Below are 20921 nucleotides of genomic sequence, written 5' to 3' on the forward strand. Positions count from 1 at the left end.
TCAGTCGCTCTTATGTCAGCTGGTTAGAGCCCCAGGTCCTCTTTTCACCCGCTCTTCTAGCTACTGGTTACTGTCCCAGGTCCTCTTTTCACCCGCCCTTCTAGCTGCTGGTTACTGACCACAGGTCCTCTTTCACCCGCTCTTCTAACTGATGGTTGCTGCCCAGGTCCGCTTTCCAATCACTCTTCCAGCTGGTGGTTTCTACCCCAGGCCCTCTTTTCAGTCGCTCTTATAGCAGCTGGTTAGAGCCCCAGGTCCTCTTTTCATCCGCTCTTCTAGCTGCTAGTTACTGCCCCATGTCGTCTTTTCACCCGCTCTTCTAGCTGCTGGTTACTGCCCCAGTTCCTCTTTTCACATGCTCTTTCAGCTGGTGGTTTCTGTCCCAGGCACTCTTTTCAGTCGCTCTTATAGCAGCTGGTTAGAGCACCAGGACCTCTTTTCACCCGCTCTTCTAGCTGCTAGTTACTGCCCCATGTCGTCTTTTCACCCGCTCTTCTAGCAGCTGGTTACTGCCCCAGGTCCGCTTTTCACTCACTCTTTCAGCTGGTGGTTACTGCCCCCGGTCCTCTCTGCACCCGCTCTTCTAGCTGGTGGTTCTTGTATGAGGTCCTCTTTTCACCCGCTTTTCTAGCTGCAGGTTACTGTCCTCATGTCCTCTTTTCACCCGCTCCTATATCTGCTGATGACTGCCACCAGGTCCACTTCTCACCCACTCTTCTAGCTGCTGGTTACTGACCACAGGTCCTCTTTTCACCCGCCCTTCTAGCTAGTGGTTTCTGCCCCATGACTCATTTTTACCCCCTCTTCTGGCTGCTGGTTACTGCCCCAGGTCCTCTTTTCAACAGCTCTTCCAGCTGCTGGTTACTGCCCCAGGTCCTCGTTTCACCCGCTCTTCCAGCTGGTGGTTACTGCCCCAGGTCCTCTTTTCACCCTCTATTCTAGCTGCTGGTTAGAGCCCCAGGTCATAATTTCACCTGCTCTAATAACTGGTGGTTCCTGCCCCAGGTCCACTTTTCACTCGCTCTCCTAGCTGCTTGTACCTGCCCCAGGTCATATTTTCACCTGATCTTCCAGCTGCTGGTTATTGCCCAAGGTCCTCTTTTCACTCACTCTTCCAGCTGGTGGTTTCTGCTCCAGGCCCTCTTTTCAGTCGCTCTTATAGCAGCTGGTTACAGCCCCAGGTCCTCTTTTCACCCGATCTTCTAGCAGATGGTTATTGCCCCAGGTCCTCTTTTCACCTGCTCTTCTAGCTGCTGGTTACTGCCCCATGTCTCATTTTCACCCGCTCTTCTAGCTGCTGGTTACTGCACACAGGACCTCTTTTCACCCGCTCTTCTAGGTGGTCGTTACTGCCCCAGGTCCTCTTTTCACCTGCTCACCTAGCTGCTGGTTACTGCCCCAGGTCCGCTTTTCACTCAATCTTCCAGCTGGTGGTTTCTGACCCAGGCCCCCTTTTCAGTCGCTCTTATAGTAGCTGGTTAGAGCCCCAGGTCCTCTTTTCACCCGGTCTTCTAACTAATGGTTACTGCGCCAGGTCCTCTTTTCACACGCTGTTCAACTGGTGGTTACTGCCCCAGGTCCTCTTTTCACCCGCTCTTCTACCTGGTGGATACTGCCCCAGGTCCTGTTTTCACCCGCTCTTCTACCTGGTGGATACAGCCCCAGTTCCTCTTTACACCCGCTCTTCTTGCTGCTGGTTACTGCCCCAGGTCCTCTTTTCACCCGCTCTTCTAGCTGCTGGTTACTGACCACAGGTCCTCTTTCACCCGCAATTCTAGCTGCTGGTTACTGACCACAGGTCCTCTTTTCACCCGCTCTTCTAGCTGCTGGTTACTGCCCCAGGTCCGCATTTCACTCACTCTTCCAGCTGGTGGTTACTGCCCCAGGCCCCCTTTTCAGTCGCTCTTATAGCAGCTGGTTAGAGTCCCAGGTCCTCTTTTCACCTGCTCTTCTAGCTGCTGGTTACTGACCACAGGTCCTCTTTCACCCGCTCTTCTAACTGATGGTTGCTGCCCAGGTCCGCTTTTCAATCACTCTTCCAGCTGGTGGTTTCTACCCCAGGCCCTCTTTTCAGTCGCTCTTATAGCAGCTGGTTAGAGCCCCAGATCCTCTTTTCACCCGCTCTTCTAGCTGCTAGTTACTGCCCCATGTCGTCTTTTCACCCGCTCTTCTAACTGATGGTTACTGCCCCAGGTCCTCTTTTCACCCGCTCTTCTACGTGGTGCATACTGCCCCAGGTCCTCTTTTCACACGCCCTTCTAGCTAGTCGTTCCTGCCCCATGTCTCATTTTCACCCGCTCTTCTAGCTGCTAGTTACTGCCCCAGGTCGTCTTTTCACCCGCTCTTCTAGCTGCTGGTTACTGCCCCAGGTCCTCTTTTCACACGCTCTTTCAGCTGGTGGTTTCTGCCCCAGGCCCTCTTTTCAGTCGCTCTTATAGCAGCTGGTTAGAGCCCCAGGTCCTCGTTTCACCCGCTCTTATTGCTGGTGGTTACTGCGCCAGTTCCTCTTTTCAACAGCTCTTCTAGCTGCTGGTAACTGACCACAGGTCCTCTTTTCACCCGCCCATCTAGCTGGTGGTTACTGCCCCAGGCCCTCGTTTCACCCGCTCTACTAACTGGTGGTTACTGCCCCAGGTCCGCGTTTCACTCACTCTTCCAGCCGGTGGTTTCTGCCCCAGGCCCCCTTTTCAGTCGCTCTTATAGCAGCTCATTAGAGCCCCAGGTCCTCTTGTCACCCGCTCTTCTAGCTGCAAGTTACTGCCCCATGGCGTATTTTCACCCGCTCTTCTAATTGATGGTTACTGCCCAGGTCCTCTTTTTACCCGCTCTTCTAGCTGCTAGTTACTGACCACAGGTCCTCTTTTCACCCGCCCTTCTAGCTAGTGGTTTCTGCCCCATGTCTCATTTTTAGCCCCTCTTCTGGCTGCTGGGTGCTGCCCCAGGTCCTCTTTTCAACAGCTCTTCCAGCTGCTGGTTACTGCCCCAGCTCCTCGTTTCACCCGCACTTCCAGCTGGTGGTTACTGCGCCAGGTCCTCTTTTCAACAGCTCTTGCAGCTGCTGGTTACTGCCCCAGGTCCTCTTTTCACCCTCTATTCTAGCTGCTGGTTAGAGCCGCAGGTCATAATTTCACCCGCTCGAATAACTGGTGGTTCCTGCCCCAGGTCCACTTTTCACTCGCTCTCCTAGCTGCTTGTACCTGCCCCAGGTCATATTTTCACCTGATCTTCCAGCTGCTGGTTATTGCCCCAGGTCCTCTTTTCACTCACTCTTCCAGCTGGTGGTTTCTGCTCCAGGCCCTCTTTTCAGTCGGTCTTATAGCAGCTGGTTACAGCCCCAGGTCCTCTTTTCACCCGCTCTTCTAGCAGATGGTTACTGCACCAGGTCCTCTTTTCACCCGCTCTTCTACCTGGTGGATACTGACCCCAGGTCATCTTTTCACCCGCTCTTCTAGCTGCTCGTTACTGACCCCAGGTCCTCTTTTCACCCGCCCTTCTAGCTAGTGGTTCCTGCCCCATGTCTCATTTTCACCCGCTCTTCTAGCTGCTGGTTACTGCACACAGGACCTCTTTTCACCCGCTCTTCTAGCTGGTCGTTACTGCCCCAGGTCCTCTTTTCACCCGCTCTTCTAGCTGCTGGTTACTGCCCCAGGACCGCTTTTCACTCAATCTTCCAGCTGGTGGTTTCTGACCCAGGCCCCTTTTTCAGTTGCTCTTATAGCAGCTGGTTAGAGCCCCAGGTCCTCGTTTCACCCGGTCTTCTAGCAGCTAGTTACTGCCACATGTCGTATTTTCACCCGCTCTTCTAACTAATGGTTATTGCGCCACGTCCTCTTTTCACACGCTGTTCAACTGGTGGTTACTGCCCCAGGTCCACTTTTGACCCGTTCTTCTACCTGGTGGATACTGCCCCAGGTCCTGTTTTCACCCGCTCTTCTACCTGGTGGATACTGCCCCAGGCCCTCTTTTCACCCGCTCTTCTAGCTGCTGGTTACTGCCCCAGGTCCTCTTTTCACCCACTCTTCTAGCTGCTGGTTACTGCCCCAGGTCCTCTTTTCACCCGCTCTTCTAGCTGCTGGTTACTGCCCCAGGTCCTCTTTTCACCCACTCTTCTAGCTGCTGGTTACTGCCCCAGGTCCTCTTTTCACCCGCTCTTCTAGCTGCTGGTTACAGCCCCAGGTCCTCTTTTCACCCACTCTTCTAGCTGCTAGTTACTACCCCAGGTCCTCTTTTGACACACTCTTCTAGCTGTTGGTCACTGCCCCTGGTCCGCTTTTCAATCACTCTTCCAGCTGGTGGTGTCTGCCCCAGGCCCTCTTTTCAGACGCTCTTATAGCAGCTGGTTAGAGCCCCAGGTCCTCATTTCACCCGCTCTTCTAACTGCTAATTACTGCCCCATGTCGTCTTTTCACCCGCTCTTCTAAGTGATGGTTACTGCCCCAGGTCCTCTTTTCACCCGCTTTTCTACGTGGTGCATACTGCCCCAGGTCCTCTTTTCACACGCCCTTCTAGCTAGTCGTTCCTGCCCCATGTCTCATTTTCACCCGCTCTTCTAGCTGGTGGTTACTGCCCCAGGTCCTCTTTTCACCCACTCTTCTAGCTGGTGATTACTGCGCCAGTTCCTCTTTTCAACAGCTCTTCTAGCTGCTGGTTACAGCCACAGGCCCTCGTTTCACCCACTCTACAAATTGGTGGTTACTGCCCCAGGTCCGCGTTTCACTCCCTCTTCCAGCCGGTCGTTTCTGCCCCAGGCCCCCTTTTCAGTCGCTCTTATAGCAGCTGGTTAGAGCCCCAGGTCCTCTTTTCACCCGCTCTTCTAGCTGCTAGTTACTGCCCCATGTCGTATATTCACCCGCTCTTCTAACTGATGGTTAGTGCCCAGGTCCTCATTTTGCCCGCTCTTCTAGCTGCTGGTTACTGACCACAGGTCCTCTTTTCACCCGCCCTTCTAGCTAGTGGTTTCTGCCCCATGTCTCATTTTTACCCCCTCTTCTGGCTGCTGGTTACTGCCCCAGGTCCTCTTTTCAACAGCTCTTGCAGCTGCTGGTTACTGCCCCAGCTCCTCGTTTCACCCGCTCTTCCAGCTGCTGGTTAGAGCCTCAGGTCATAATTTCACCCGCTCTAATAAGTGGTGGTTCCTGCCCCAGGTCCACTTTTCACTCGCTCTCCTAGCTGCTTGTACCTGCCCCAGGTCATATTTTCACCTGATCTTCCAGCTGCTGGTTATTGCCCCAGGTCCTCTTTTCACTCACTCTTCCAGCTGGTGGTTTCTGCCCCAGGCCCTCTTTTCAGTCGCTCTTATAGCAGCTGGTTACAGCCCCAGGTCCTCTTTTCACCCGCTCTTCTAGCTGCTGGTTACTGCTCCAGGTCCTCTATTCACCCGCTCTTCTAGCTGCTGGTACTGTCCCCCTGTCCTCTTTTCACCCGCTCTTCTAGCTGCTGGTTACTGACCCAAGGTCCTCTTTTCACCCGCCCTTCTAGCTAGTGGTTCCTGCCCCATGTCTCATTTTCACCCGCTCTTCTAGCTGCTGGTTACTGCCCCAGGTCCGCTTTTCACTCACTCTTCCAGCTGGTTGTTTCTGCCACAGGCCCCCTTTTCAGTTTCTCTTATAGCAGCTGGTTTGAGCCCCAGGTCCTCTTTTCACCCGCTCTTCTAGCTGCTAGTTACTGCCCCATGTCATATTTTCACCCGCTCTTCTAACTAATGGTTACTGCCGAGGTCCTCTTTTCACTCGCTCTTCTAACTGCACGTTACTGCGCCAGGTCCTCTTTTCACACGCTGTTCAACTGGCGGTTACTGCCCCAGGTCCTCTTTTCACCCGCTCTTCTACCTGGTGGACACTGCCCCAGGTCCTGTTTTCACCCGCTCTTCTACCTGGTGGATACTGCCCCAGGTCCTCTTTTCACCCGCTCTTCTAGCTGCTGGTTACTGCCCCAGGTCCACTTTTCACCCGCTCTTCTAGCTGCTGGTTATTGCCCCAGGTCCACTTTTCATCCGCTCTTCTAGCTGCTGGTTACTGCCCCAGGTCCTCTTTTCACCCGCTCTTCTAGCTGCTGGTTACTGCCCCAGGTCCTCTTTTCACCCGCTATTCTAGCTGCTGGTTACTGCCCCAGGTCCTCTTTTCACCCAGTCTTCTAGCTGCTGGTTACTGCCCCAGGTCCTCTTTTCACCTGCTATTCTAGCTGCTGGTTACTGCCCCAGGTCCTCTTTTCACCCGCTCTTCTAACTGATGGTTACTGCCCCAGGTCCTCTTTTCACCCGCTCTTCTAACAAGTGCATGCTGCCCCAGGTCCGCTTTTGAATCACTCTTCCAGCTGGTGGTTTCTGCCCCAGGCCCTCTTTTCAGTCACTCTTATAGCAGCTGGTTAGAGCCCCAGGTCCTCTTTTCACCCGCTCTTCTAGCTGCTGGTTACTGCCCCAGGTCCTCTTTTCACCCGCTCTTCTACCTGCTGGTTACTGCCCCAGGTCCTCTTTTCAGTCGCTCTTCTTGCTGCTGGTTACAGCCCCAGGTCCTCTTTTCACCCGTTCTTCGAGCTGCTGTTTATTGCCCCCGGTCCTCTCTGCACCCGCTCTTCTAGCTGGTGGTTCTTGCTCGAGGTCTTCTTTGCACCCGCTCTTCAAGCTATTGGTTACTATCCCCATGTCCTCTTTTCACCCGCTCCTATATCTTGTGATGACTGCCACCAGGTCCACTTCTCACCCACTCTTCTAGCTGCTGGTTACTGACCACAGTTCCTCTTTTCACCCGCCCTTCTAGCTAGTGGTTCCTGCCCCATGTCTCTTTTCACCCGCTCGTCTAGCTGCTGCTTACTGCACACAGGACCTCTTTTCACCCGCTCTTCTAGCTGGTCGTTACTGCCCCAGGTCCTCTTTTCACCCGCTCTTCTAGCTGCTGGTTACTGACCCCAGGTCCTCTTTTCACCCGCCCTTCTAGCTAGTCGTTCCTGCCCCATGTCTCATTTTCACCCGCTCTTCTAGCTGCTGGTTACTGCACACAGGACCTCTTTTCACGCGGTATTATAGCTGGTGGTTACTGTCCCAGGTCCTCTTTTCAATCACTCTTCCAGCTGGTGGTTTCTGCCCCAGGCCCTCTTTTCAGTCGCTCTTATAGCAGCTGGTTAAAGCCCCAGGTCCTCGTTTCACCCGCTCTTCTAGCTGCTAGTTACTGCCCCATGTCGTATTTTCACCCGCTCTTCTAATTGATGGTTACTGCCCAGGTGCTCTTTTCACACGCTCTTCTACTGGTGATTACTGCCCCAGGTCCTCTTTTCACACGCTCTTCTACTGGTGGTTACTGCCCCAGGTCCTCTTTTCACCCGCTCTTCTACCTGGTGGATACTGCCCCAGGTCCTCTTTTCACCCGCTCTTCTACCTGGTGGATACTGCCCCAGGTCCTGTTTTCACCCGCTCTTCTAGCTGCTGGTTACTGCCCCAGGTCCTCTATTCACCTGCTGTACTAGCTGCTGGTTACTGCGTCAGGTCCTCTTTTCACCCGCTCTTCGAGCTGGTGGTTTCTGTCCCAGGCCCTCTTTTCAGTCGCTTTTCTAGCTGCAGGTTACTGCCCCAGGTCCTCTTTTCACCCGCTCTTCAAGCTGCTGGTTACTGTCCCCATGTCCTCTTTTCACCCGCTCCTATATCTGCTGATGACTGCCACCAGTTCCACTTCTCACCCACTCTTCTTGCTGTTCATTACTGTCCCTGGACCTCTTTTTACCCGCTCTTCTGGCTGCTGGTTACTGACCACAGCTCCTCTTTTCACCCGCCCTTCTAGCTAGTGGTTCCTGCCCCATGTCTCATTTTTACCCGCTCTTCTAGCTGCTGGTTACTGCCCCAGGTCCACTTTTCACCCGCTCTTCTAGCTGGTGGTTACTCCGCCTGGTCCTTTTTAAACAGCTCTTCTAACTGGTGGTTACTGCCCCAGGTCTGCTTTTCACTCACTCTTCCAGCTGGTGGTTTCTGCCACAGGCTCCCTTTTCAGTCGCTCTTATAGCAGCTGGTTAGAGTCCCAGGTCCTCTTTTCACCCGCTCTTCTAGCTGCTAGTTATTGCCCCATGTCATATTTTCACCCGCTCTTCTAACTGATGGTTACTGCCCAGGTCCTCTTTTCACTCGCTCTTCTACTGGTGGTTCCTGCCCCAGGTCCTCTTTTCACCCGCTCTTCTAGCTGCAGGTTACTGCGCCAGGTCCTCTTTTCACACGCTCTTCTACTGGTGGTTCCTGCCCCAGGTCCTCTTTTCACCCGCTCTTCTAGCTGCTGATTACTGCCCCAGGTCCTCTTTTCACCCGCTCTTCTAGCTGCTGGTACTGTCCCCCTGTCCTCTTTTCACCCTCTCCTCTATCTGCTGTTTACTGCCACCAGGTCCACTTCTCACCCGCTATTCTAGCTGCTGGTTACTGCCCCAGGTCCTCTTTTCACCCACTCTTCTAGCTGCTGGTTACTGCCCCAGGTCCTCTTTTCACCCGCTATTCTAGCTGCTGGTTACTGCCCCAGGTCCTCTTTTCACCCACTCTTCTAGCTGCTGGTTACTGCCCCAGGTCCTCTTTTCACCCGCTCTTCTAGCTGCTGGTTACTGCCCCAGGTCCTCTTTTCTCCCGCTATTCTAGCTGCTGGTTACTGCCCCAGGTCCTCTTTTCACCCAGTCTTCTAGCTGCTGGTTACTGCCCCAGGTCCTCTTTTCACCCGCTCTTCTCGCTGCTGGTTACTGCCCCAGGTCCTTTTTCATCCGCTCTTCTAGCTGCTGGTTATTGCGCCAGGTCCTTTTTCACCCTCTCTTCAACCTGCTGGTTACTGCCAGCAGATCCGCTTTTCACCCGCTCTTCTAGCTGGTGGTTACTGCCTCAGGTCCTCTTTTCACCCGCTCTTCTAGCTGCTGGTTATTGCCCCAGGTCCTCATTTCAGCCGCTCTTCTAGCTGCTGGTTACTGCCCCCAGGTCCTCTTTTCACCCAATCTTCTAGCTGGTGGTTACTACCCCCAGGTCCTCTTTTCACCTGCTCTTCTAGCTGCTGGATACTGCCCCCAGGTCCTCTTTTCACCTGCTCTTCTAGCTGCTGGTTACTGCCCCCAGGTCCTCTTTTCACCCACTCTACTAGCTGCTGGTTACTGCCCCCAGGTCCTCTTTTCACCCGCTCTTCTAGCTGCTGGTTACTGGCCCCAGGTCCTCATTTCAGCCGCTCTTCTAGCTGCTGGTTATTGCCCCAGGTCCTCTTTTCAGCCGCTCTTCTAGCTGCTGGTTACTGCCCCCAGGTCCTCTTTTCACCCACTCTTCTAGCTGGTGGTTACTGCCCCCAGGTCCTCATTTCACCTGCTCTTCTAGCTGGTGGTTACTTCCCCAGGTCCTCTTTTCACCCGTTCTTCTAGCTGATGCTTATGGCCCCATGTTCTCTTTTCACACGCTCTTCTACCTGCTGGTTATTGCCCCAGGTCCTCTTTTCACCCACTCTTCTAGCTGCTGGTTACTGCCCCCAGGTCCTCTTTTCACCCACTCTTCTAGCTGGTGGTTACTGCCCCCTGGTCCTCTTTTCACCCGTTCTTCTCGCTGGTGCTTATGGCCCCATGTTCTCTTTTCACCTGCTCTTCTAACTGGTGGATAGTTCCCTCCGGTCCTCTTTTCACCCACTCTTTTAGCTGCTGGTTACTGCCCCCAGCTCCTGTTTTCAACTGCTCTTCTAGCTGCTGGTTACTGCCCCCAGATCGTCTTTTCATTCGCTCCCTAGCTGGTGTTTACTACCCCCAGGTGCTCTTTTCACCCGCTCTTCTATCTGCTGGTTACTGCACTTCGGTCCTCTTTTCACCTGTTCTTCTAGCTGGTGGTTATGGCCCAATGTCCTCTTTTCACCCTCTCTTCTATCTGCTGGTTACTGCCCTCAGGTCCTCTTTTCACCCGCTCTTCTATCTGTTGGTTACTGCCCTCAAGTCCTCTTTTCACCCACTCTTCTAGCTAGTGGTTACTGACCCCAGGTCATCTTTTCACCCGGTCATATAGCTGGTGGGTACTGCCCCCAGGTCCTCTTTTCACCCGCTCTTCTATCTGGGGGTTACTGCCCCAGGTCCGATTTTCAACCGCTCTTCTAGCTACTGGTTCCTTCCCCCAGGACCTCTTTTCACCCGCTCTTCTAGCTGCTGGTTATTGCGCCAGGTCCTTTTTCACCCTCTCTTCTACCTGCTGGTTACTGCCACCAGATCCGCTTTTCACCCGCTCTTCTCGCTGCTGGTTATTGCCCCAGTTCCTCTTTTCAGCCGCTCTTCTAGCTGCTGGTTACTGCCCCCAGGTCCTCTTTTCACCCAATCTTCTAGCTGGTGGTTACTGCCCCCAGGTCCTCTTTTCACCTGCTCTTCTAGCTGCTGGTTACTGCCCCCAGGTCCTCTTTTCACCTGCTCTTCTAGCTGCTGGTTACTGCCCCCAGGTCCTCTTTTCACCCACTCTTCTAGCTGCTGGCTACTGCCCCCAGGTCCTCTTTTCACCCGCTCTTCTAGCTAGTGCTTACTGCCCGAGGTCCTTTTTCATCCGCTCCTCTAGCTGCTGGTTATTGCCCCAGGTCCTCTTTTCACCCTCTCTTCTAGCTGCTGGTTACTGGCCCCAGATCCGCTTTTCACCCGCTCTTCTAGCTGGTGGTTACTGCCTCACGTCCTCTTTTCACCCGCTCTTCTAGCTGCTGGTTATTGCCCCAGGTCCTCTTTTCAGCCGCTCTTCTAGCGGCTGGTTACTGCCCCCAGGTCCTCTTTTCACCCGCTCTTCTAGCTGCCGTTTACTGCCCAGGTCCACATTTCACCCGCTCTTCAACCTGGTGGTTATTGCCCCAGGTCCTCTTTTGTCCCACTCTTCTAGCTGGTGCTTATTGCCCCATGTCCTCTTTTCACCCGCTCTTCTATCTGCTGGTTACTGCCCCAGGTGCTCTTTTCAGCCGCTCTTCTAGATGCTGGTTACTGCCCCCAGGTCCTCTTTTCACCCGCTCTTCCATCTGGTGGTTACTGCCCCCAGTTCCACTTTTCATCCGCTCTTCTACAGACTGGTTATTTCCCCCAGGTCCTCTTTACACCTGCTCTTCTAGCTGCTGGTTACTGCTCCAGGTCCTCTTTTCATCCGCTCTTCAACCTGGTGGTTACTGCCCCCAGGTTCTCTTTTCAGCCGCTCTTCTAGCTACTGGTTACTGCCCCAGGTCCTCTTTTCACCCGCTCTTCTAGCTGGTGCTTACTGCCCAAGGTCCTTTTTTCGCCTGCTCTTCAAACTGTTGGTTACTGCCCCATGTCCACTTTTCACCCTCTGGCGTTGCTGGTGGTTCCTGCCCCCAGGTCCTCTTTTCGTCCGCTCTTCTCGCTGCTGGTTCCTGCCCCCAGGTCCTCTTTTCACCCGCTCTTCCAGCTGCTGCTTACTGCCCCCAGGTCCTTTTTTCATCCTGTCATATAGCTGGTGGGTACTGCCCCCAGGTCCTCTTTTCACCCGCTCTTCTATCTGGTGGTTACAGACCCCAGGTCCTCTTTTCACCCGCTCTTCTAGCTGCTGGTTACTTCCCCCAGGTCCTCTCTTCACCCGCTCTTCTAGCTGCTGCTTACTGCCCCCAGGTCCTCTTTTCACCCGCTCTTCTATCTGGGGGTTACTGCCCCAGGTCCGATTTTCAACCGCTCTTCTAGCTACTGGTTCCTTCCCCCAGGACCTCTTTTCACCCGCTCTTTTAGCTGCTGGTTATTGCGCCAGGTTCTTTTTCACCCTCTCTTCTACCTGCTGGTTTATGCCACCAGATCCGCTTTTCACCCGCTCTTCTAGCTGCTGGTTATTGCCCCAGTTCCTCTTTTCAGCCGCTCTTCTAGCTGCTGGTTACTGCCCCCAGGTCCTCTTTTCACCCAATCTTCTAGCTGGTGGTTACTGCCCCCAGGTCCTCTTTTCACCTGCTCTTCTAGCTGCTGGTTACTGCCCCCAGGTCCTCTTTTCACCTGCTCTTCTAGCTGCTGGTTACTGCCCCCAGGTCCTCTTTTCACCCACTCTTCTAGCTGCTGGCTACTGCCCCCAGGTCCTCTTTTCACCCGCTCTTCTAGCTAGTGCTTACTGCCCGAGGTCCTTTTTCATCCGCTCCTCTAGCTGCTGGTTATTGCCCCAGGTCCTCTTTTCACCCTCTCTTCTAGCTGCTGGTTACTGGCCCCAGATCCGCTTTTCACCCGCTCTTCTAGCTGTTGGTTACTGCCCCAGCTCCTCTTTTCACCCGCTCTTCTAGCTGGTGCTTATGGCCCCATGATCTCTCTTCACCCGCTCTTCTAGCTGCTGGTTACTGCCCCAAGTCCTCTTTTCACCCGCTCTTCAGGCTGGTGGTTACTGCCCCAGGTTCTCTTTTCACCCGCTCTTCTAGCTGCTGGTTACTGCCCCAGGTCGTCTTTTCACCCGCTCTTCTGGCTGGTGGTTACTGCCCCAGGTTCTCTTTTCACCCGCTCTTCTAGCTAATGGTTACCAACCTAGGTCCTTTTTTCGCCTACTCTTCTAGCTGTTGGTTACTGCCCCATGTCCACTTTTCACCCTCTGCCGTTGCTGGTGGTTACTGCCCCCAGATCCTCTTTTCAACCGCTCCTCTATCTGGTGGTTACTGCTTCAGGTCCTCTTTTCACCCGCTCTTCTCGCTGCTGGTTACTGTCCCCAGGGCCTCTTTTCGTCCGCTCTTCTTGCTAGTGGTTACTGACCCCTGGTCCTCTTTTCACCCGCTCTTCTATCCGCTGGTTACTACACTTCGGTCCTTTTTTCACCCGTTCTTCTAGTTGGTGGTTATGGCCCCATGTGCTTTTTTCACCCGCTCTTCTATCTGCTGGTTAGTGCCCTCAGGTCCTCTTTTCACCCCCTCTTCTATCTGTTGGTTACTGCCCCCAGGTCCTCTTTTCACCAGCTCTTCTATCTGGGGGTTAGTGACCCAGGTCCGATTTTCACCCGCTCATCTAGATGCTGGTTCCTTCCCCCAGGTCCTCTTTTCACCCGCTCTTCTAGCTGGTGGTTACTGCCCCCAGGGACTCTTTTCACCCGCTCTTCTAGCTGGTGGTTACTGCCCCCAGGGACTCTTTTCACCCGCTCTTCTAGCTTCTGCTTACTGCCCCCAGGTTCTCTTTTCATTCTGTCATATAGCTGGTGGGTACTGCCCCCAGGTCCTCTTTTCACCCGCTCTTCTAGCTGCTGGTTCCTTCCCCCAGGTCTTCATTTCACCCGCTCTTCTAGCTGCTGGTTACTGCCCCCAGGTCCTCTTTTCACCTGCTCTTCTAGCTGCTGGTTACTTCCCCCAGGCACTCTCTTCACCTGCTCTTCTAGCTGCTGCTTACTGCCCCAAGTCCTCTTTTCACCCGCTCTTCTAGTTACTGGTTACTGCCCCAGGTCGTCTTTTCACCCGATCTTCCAGCTGCTGTATACTTCTCCAAGGTCCTCTCTTCACCCGCTCTTCTGGCTGCTGGTTACTGCCCCAGGTTCTCTTTTCAGTCGCTCTTCCAGCTGCTGTTTACTTCCCCAGTTTCTCTTTTCACCTGCTCTTCTAGCTGCCGTTTACTGCCCAGGTCCTCATTTCACCCGCTCTACTTGCTGCTGCTTACTGCCCCAGGTCCTCCTTTCACCCAATCTTCTAGCTGCTGTTTACTGCCCCAGGTCCTCTTTTCACCCAATCTTCTAGCTGGTGCTTATTGCCCCATGTCCTCTTTTCACCCGCTCTACTATCTGTTGGTTACTGCCCCCAGATCCACTTTTCACCCGCTCTTCTACCTGATGGTTACTGCCTCAGGTCCTCTTTTCACCTGCTCTTCTAGATGCTGGTTATTGCCCCTGGTCCTCTTTTCAACCGCTCTTCTAGCTGGTGGTTATGGCCCCAGGTCCTCTTTTCACCCGCTCATCTCGCTCGTGGTTACTGCCCAGGTCCTCTTTTCACCCTCTCTTCTAGCTGGTGGTTCCTGCCCCCAGTTCGTCTTTTCACCCTGCTCTTCTAGCTGGTGGTTACTGCCCCAGGTCCTCCTTTCACCTGCTCTTCTATCTAGTGGTTACTGCCCACAGATCCTCTTTTCACCCGCTCTTCTAGCTGTTGGTTACTGCCCCCAGATCTGCTTTTCACCCGCTCTTCCAGCTGGTGGTTACTGCCTCAGGTCCTCTTTTCACCCGCTCTTCTAGCTGCTGGTTATTGCCCCAGGTCCTCTTTTAACCCGATCTTATAGCTGGTGGTTACTGCCCCCAGGTCGTCTTTTCACCCGGTCTTCTGGCTGGTGGTTACTGCCCCCAGGTCCTCTTTTCACCCACTCTTCTAGCTGCTGCATACTGCCCCCGGTCCTCTTTTCACCCGCTCTTCTAGCTAATGGTTACCGACCTAGATCCTTTTTTCGCCTGCTCTTCTAGCTAGTGGTTACTGCCCCCTGATCTGCTTTTCACCTGCTCTTCTAGCTGGTGGTTATTGCCCCAGGTCCTCTTTTAACCCGCTCTTCTGCCTGCTGGTTACTGCCCCAGTTCCACTTTTCACCCGCTCTTCTAGATACTGGTTACTGCCCCAGGTCCTCTTTTCATCCGCAATTCTAGCTGCTGTTTACTGCCCCAGGTCCTCTTTTCACCCAATCTTCTAGCTGGTGCTTATTGCCCCATGTCCTCTTTTCACCGGCTCTTCTAGCTGCTGGTTACTGCCCCAGGTCCTCTTTTACCTGCTCTTCTAGATGCTGGTTATTGCCCCTGGTATTCTTTTCAACCGCTCTTCCAACTAGTGGTTACTGCCCGCAGCTCCTCTTTTCACCCGGTCTTCTGGCTGCTGCTTACTGCCCCCAGGTCCTCTTTTCACCCGCTCTTCTAGCTAATGGTTACCGACCATGGTCCGTTTTTCGCCTGCTCGTCTAGCTGCTGCTTACTCCCCCCAGGACCTCTTTTCACCCGCTCTTCCAACTGGTGGTTACTGCCCCCAGCTCCTCTTTTCACCCGCTCTTCTAGCAGCTGGTTATTGCCCCAGGTCCTCTTTTCACCCGCTCTTCTAGCTGCTGGTTACTTCCCCCTGGTCCTCATTTCACCCGCTCTTCTAGCTGCTGCTTACTGCCCCCAGGTCCTCTTTTAATCCGCTCCTCTAGCTGCTGGTTAATGCCCCAGGTCCTCTTTTCACCCGCTCTTCTAGCTGGTGGGTACTACCCTTCGGTCCTTTTTTCACCCACTCTTTTAGCTGCTGGTTCCTTCCCCCAGGTCCTCTTTTCACCCACTCTTCTAGCTGCTGTTTACTGCCCCCATGTCCTCTTTTCACCCGCTCTTCTGGCTGCTGGTTACTGCCCCAGGTTCTCTTTTCAGCCGCTCTTCTAGCTGCCGTTTACTGCCCCGGGTCCTCTTTTCACCAGCTCTTCTATCTATTCGTATCTGCCCCAGGTCCTCTTTTCAGCCGCTCTTCTAGCTGGTGCTTATTGCCCCATGTCCTCTTTTCACCCGCTCTTCTAGCTGCTGGTTACTGCCCCAGGTCCTCTTTTCAACCGCTCTTCTATCTGTTCGTATCTGCCCCCGTTCCTCTTTTCAGCCGCTCTTCTAGCTATTGCTTATTGCCCCATGTCCTCTTTTCACCCGCTCTTCTATCTGCTGATTACTGCGCCAGGTGCTCTTTTCAGCCGCTCTTCTAGCTGCTGGTTACTGCCCCCAGGTCCTCTTTCACCTGCTCTTCTAGCTGCTGGTTACTGCCCCAGTTCTTCTGTTCATCTGCTCTCCGCGCTGGTGGTTACTGCCCCCAGGTCCTCTTTTCGTCCGCTCTTCTTGCTGGTGGTTACTGCCCCCAGGTCCTCTTTTCACCCGCTCTTCTAGCTCGTGCTTATTGCCCCATGACCTCTTTTCATCCGCTCTTCTAGCTGCTGGTTACTGCCCCCAGATCCGCTTTTCAGCCGCTCTTCTAGCTGGTGGTTATTGCCCCAGGTCCTCTTTTCACCCGCTCTTCTAGCTGCTGGTTACTGCCCCAGGTCCTCTTTTCACCCGCTCTTCTAGCTACTGGTTACTGCCCTAGATCCTTTTTTCGCCTTCTCTTCTAGCTGTTGGTTACTGCCCCATGTCCACTTTTCAACCTCTGCCGTTGCTGGTGGTTACTGCCCCCAGGTCCTCTTTTCAACCGCTCCTCCAGCTGGTGGTTACTGCCCCAGGTCCTCTTTTCACCTGCTCTTCTCGCTGCTGGTTACTGCCCCCTGGTCCTCTTTTCACCCGCTCTTCTATCTGCTGGTTACTGCCCTCAGGTCCTCTTTTCACCCGCTCTTCTATCTGTTGGTTACTGCCCTCAGGTCCTCTTTTCACCCACTCTTCTAGCAGGTGGGTACTGCCCCCAGGTCCTCTTTTCACCCGCTTTTCTAGCTGGTGGTTATTGCCCCAGGTCCTCTTTTCACCCGCTCTTCTAGCTGCTGGTTACTGCCCCAGGTCCTCTTTTCACCCGCTCTTCTAGCTACTGGTTACTGCCCTAGATCCTTTTTTCGCCTTCTCTTCTAGCTGTTGGTTACTGCCCCATGTCCACTTTTCAACCTCTGCCGTTGCTGGTGGTTACTGCCCCCAGGTCCTCTTTTCAACCGCTCCTCCAGCTGGTGGTTACTGCCCCAGGTCCTCTTTTCACCTGCTCTTCTCGCTGCTGGTTACTGCCCCCTGGTCCTCTTTTCACCCGCTCTTCTATCTGCTGGTTACTGCCCTCAGGTCCTCTTTTCACCCGCTCTTCTATCTGTTGGTTACTGCCCTCAGGTCCTCTTTTCACCCACTCTTCTAGCAGGTGGGTACTGCCCCCAGGTCCTCTTTTCACCCGCTTTTCTATCTGGGGGTTAGTGCCCCAGGTCCGATTTTCACCCGTTCTTCTAGCTGGTGGTTATGGCCCCATGTCCTCTTCTCACCCTCTCTTCTATCTGCTGGTTACTGCCCTCAGGTCCTCTTTTCACCCACTCTTCTAGCTGGTGGTTACTGACCCCAGGGACTCTTTTCACCCGCTCTTCTATCTGTGGGTTAGTGCCCCAGGTCCGATTTTCACCCGCTCTTCTAGCTGCTGGTTCCTTCCCCCAGGTCTTCTTTTCACCCGCTCTTCTAGCTGCTGGTTACTTCCCCCAGGTCCTCTTTTCATCCGCTCTCCTCGCTGGTGATTATTGCCCCATGTCCTCTTTTCACCCGCTCTTCTATCTGCTGGTTACTGCGCCAGGTGCTCTTTTCAGCCGCTCTTCTAGCTGCTGGTTACTGCCTCCGGTCCTCTTTTCGTCCGCTCTTCTTGCTGGTGGTTACTGCCCCCAGGTCCTCTTTTCACCCGCTCTTCTTGCTGATGGTTACTGCCCCCAGGTCCTCTTTTCACCCGCTCTCCTCGCTGGTGGTTACTGTCCCCAGGTCCTCTTTTCACCTGCTCTCCTAGCTGGTGCTTACTGCCCCAAGTCATCTTTTCAACTGCTCTTCTAGCTGCTGGTTACTTCCCCCAGGTCGTCTCTTCACCCGCTCTTCTAGCTGCTGGTTACTGCCCCAAGTCCTCTTTTCACCCGCTCTTCTAGTTACTGGTTACTGCCCAGGTCGTCTTTTCACCCGCTCTTCTGGCTGCTGGTTACTGCCCCTGGTTCTCTTTTCACCCGCTCTTCTGGCTGCTGGTTACTGCCCCTGGTTCTCTTTTCGCCCGCTCTTCTAGCTGCTGGTTACTGCCCCAGGTCGTCTTTTCACCCGCTCTTCTGGCTGGTGGTTACTGCCCCAGGTTCTCTTTTCACCCGCTCTTCTAGCTGCTGCTTACTGTCCCCAGGTCCTCTTTTCACCCGCTCTTCTAGCTAATGGTTACCGACCTAGGTCCTTTTTTCGCCTGCTCTTCTAGCTGTTGGTTACTGCCTCATGTCCACTTTTCACCCTCTGCCGTTGCTGGCGGTTACTGCCCCCAGATCCTCTTTTCAACCGCTCCTCTATCTGGTGGTTACTGCTTCAGGTCCTCTTTTCACCCGCTCTTCTCGCTGCTGGTTACTGTCCCCAGGGCCTCTTTTCGTCCGCTCTTCTTGCTAGTGGTTACTGACCCCTGGTCCACTTTTCACTCGTTCTTCTAGCTGGTGGTTATGGCCCCATGTCCTCTTTTCACCCGCTTTTCTATCTGCTGGTTAGTGCCCTCAGGTCCTCTTTTCACCCCCTCTTCTATCTGTTGGTTACTGCCCTGAGGTCCTCTTTTCACCCACTCTTCCAGCTGGTGGTTACTGACCCCAGGCCCTCTTTTCACCCGGTCATATAGCTGGTGGGTACTGCCCCCAGGTCCTCTTTTCACCAGCTCTTCTATCTGAGGGGTTAGTGCCCCAGGTCCGATTTTCACCCGCTCTTCTAGCTGCTGGTTCCTTCCCCCAGGTCCTCTTTTCACCCGCTCTTCTAGCTGGTGGTTTCTGCCCCCAGGGACTCTTTTCACCCGCTCTTCTAGCTGGTGGTTACTGCCCCCAGGGACTCTTTTCACCCGCTCTTCTAGCTTCTGCTTACTGCCCCCTGGTTCTCTTTTCATTCTGTCATATAGCTGGTGGGTACTGCCCCCAGGTCTTCATTTCACCCGCTCTTCTAGCTGCTGGTTACTGCCCCCAGGTCCTCTTTTCACCCGCTCTTCTAGCTGCTGGTTACTTCCCCCAGGTACTCGCTTCACCCGCTCTTCTAGCTGCTGCTTACTGCCCCAAGTCCTCTTTTCACCCGCTCTTCTAGTTACTGGTTACTGCCCCAGGTCGTCTTTTCACCCGATCTTCCAGCTGCTGGATACTTCTCCCAGGTCCTCTTTTCACCCGCTCTTCTGGCTGCTGGTTACTGCCCCAGGTTCTCTTTTCACCCGCTCTTCTAGCTGCCGTTTACTGCCCAGGTCCTCATTTCACCCGCTCTTCAACCTGGTGGTTACTCCCCCAGGTCCTCTTTTGACCCGATCTTCTAGCTAGTGCTTATTGCCCCAGGTCCTCTTTTCACCCGCTCTTTTATCTGCTGGTTACTGCGCCAGGTCCTTTTCAGCCGCTCTTCTAGCTGCTGGTTACTGCCCCCAGGTCCTCTTTTCACCCGCTCTTCTAGCTGGTGGTTACTGCCCCCAGGGACTCATTTCACCCACTCTTCAACCTGGTGGTTACTCCCCCAGGTCCTCTTTTGACCCGATCTTCTAGCTAGTGCTTATTGCCCCAGGTCCTCTTTTCACCCGCTCTTTTATCTGCTGGTTACTGCGCCAGGTCCTTTTCAGCCGCTCTTCTAGCTGCTGGTTACTGCCCCCAGGTCCTCTTTTCACCCGCTCTTCTAGCTGGTGGTTACTGCCCCCAGCGACTCATTTCACCCACTCTTCTAGCTGGTGGTTACTGCCCCATGTCCTCTTTTCACCCGATCTTTTATCTGCTGGTTACTGCGCCAGGTGCTTTTCAGCCGCTCTTCTAGCTGCTGGTTACTGCCCCCAGGTCCTCTTTTCACCCGCTCTTCTAGCTGGTGGTTACTGCCCCCAGGGACTCATTTCACCCACTCTTCTAGCTGATGGTTACTGCCCCATGTCCTCTTTTGACCCACTCTTCTAACTAGTGCTTATTGCCCCAGGTCCTCTTTTCACCCGCTCTTCAAGCAGGTGGTTACTGACCCGGGTCCTCTTTTCACCCACTCTTCTATCTTTTGGTAACTGCCCCAGGTCCTCTTTTCAGCCGCTCTTCTAGCTGGTGCTTAATGCCCCATGTCCTCTTTTCACCCGCTCTTCTATCTGCTGGTTACTGCGCCAGGTGCTCTTTTCAGCCGCTATTCTAGCTGCTGGTTACTGCCTCCGGTCTTCTTTTCACCCACTCTTCTAGCTGCTGATTAACTGCCTCCGGTCCTCTTTTCACCCGCTCTTCTAGCTGCTGGTTATTGCCCCAGGTCCTTTTACCTGCTCTTCTAGATGCTGGTTATTGCCCCTGGTCCTCTTTTCAACCGCTCTTCTAGCTGCTGGTTATTGCCCCCAGGTACTCTTTACACCCGCTCTTCTAGCTGGTGGTTACTACCCCCAGGTACACTTTTCACCCGCTCTTCTAGCTGCTGGTTACTGCCCCCAGGTACTCTTTTCAACCGCTCTTCCAGCTGGTGGTTACTGCCTCAGGTCCTCTTTTCACCCACTCTTCTAGCTGCTGGTTATTGCCCCAGGTCCTCTTTTAACCCGCTCTTATAGCTGGTGGTTACTGCCCCCAGGTCGTCTTTTCACCCGGTCTTCTGGCTGCTGCTTACTGCCCCCAGGTCCTCTTTTCACCCGCTCTTCTAGCTGCTGATTACTGCCCCCTGGTCCTCTTTTCACCCGCTCTTCTAGCTAATGGTTACCGACCTTGGTCCTTTTCTCACCTGCTCGTCTAGCTGCTGCTTACTGCCCCCAGGACCTCTTTTCACCCGCTCTTCCAACTGGGGGTTACTGCCCCCAGCTCCTCTTTTCACCCGCTCTTCTAGCAGATGGTTATTGTCCCAGGTCCTCTTTTCACCCGCTCTTCTAGCTGCTGGTTACTTCCCCCTGGTCCTCATTTCACCCACTCTTCTAGCTGCCGCTTACTACCCCCAGTTCCTCTTTTAATCCGCTCCTCTAGCTGCTGGTTACTGCCCCAGGTCCTCTTTTCACCCGCTCTTCTAGCTGGTGGGTACTACCCTTCGGTCCTTTTTTCACCCACTCTTTTAGCTGCTGGTTACTGCCCCAGTTCTTCTTTTCACCCGATCTTTTAGATACTGGTTACTGCCCCATGTCCTCTTTTCACCCGCTCTTCCAGCTGGTGGTTACTGCCCCCATGTCCACTTTTCGCCTGCTCTTCTAGCTGCTGCTTACTGCCCCCAGGTCCTCTTTTAACCCGCTCCTCTAGCTGCTGGTTAATGCCCCAGGTCCTCTTCTCACCCGCTCTTCTAGCTGCATTTACTTCTCCCAGGTCCTCTTTTCACCCGCTGTTCTGGCTGCTGGTTACTGCCCCAGTTCCTCTTTTCACCCGCTCTACTAGCTGCTTTTTACTGCCCCAGGTCCTCTTTTCACCCAATCTTCTAGCTGATGCTTATTGCC

This window comes from Cetorhinus maximus, chromosome 17 (genome assembly GCF_964194155.1).
Source record: "Cetorhinus maximus chromosome 17, sCetMax3.hap1.1, whole genome shotgun sequence".
Classification (NCBI taxonomy): Eukaryota; Metazoa; Chordata; class Chondrichthyes; order Lamniformes; family Cetorhinidae; genus Cetorhinus; species Cetorhinus maximus.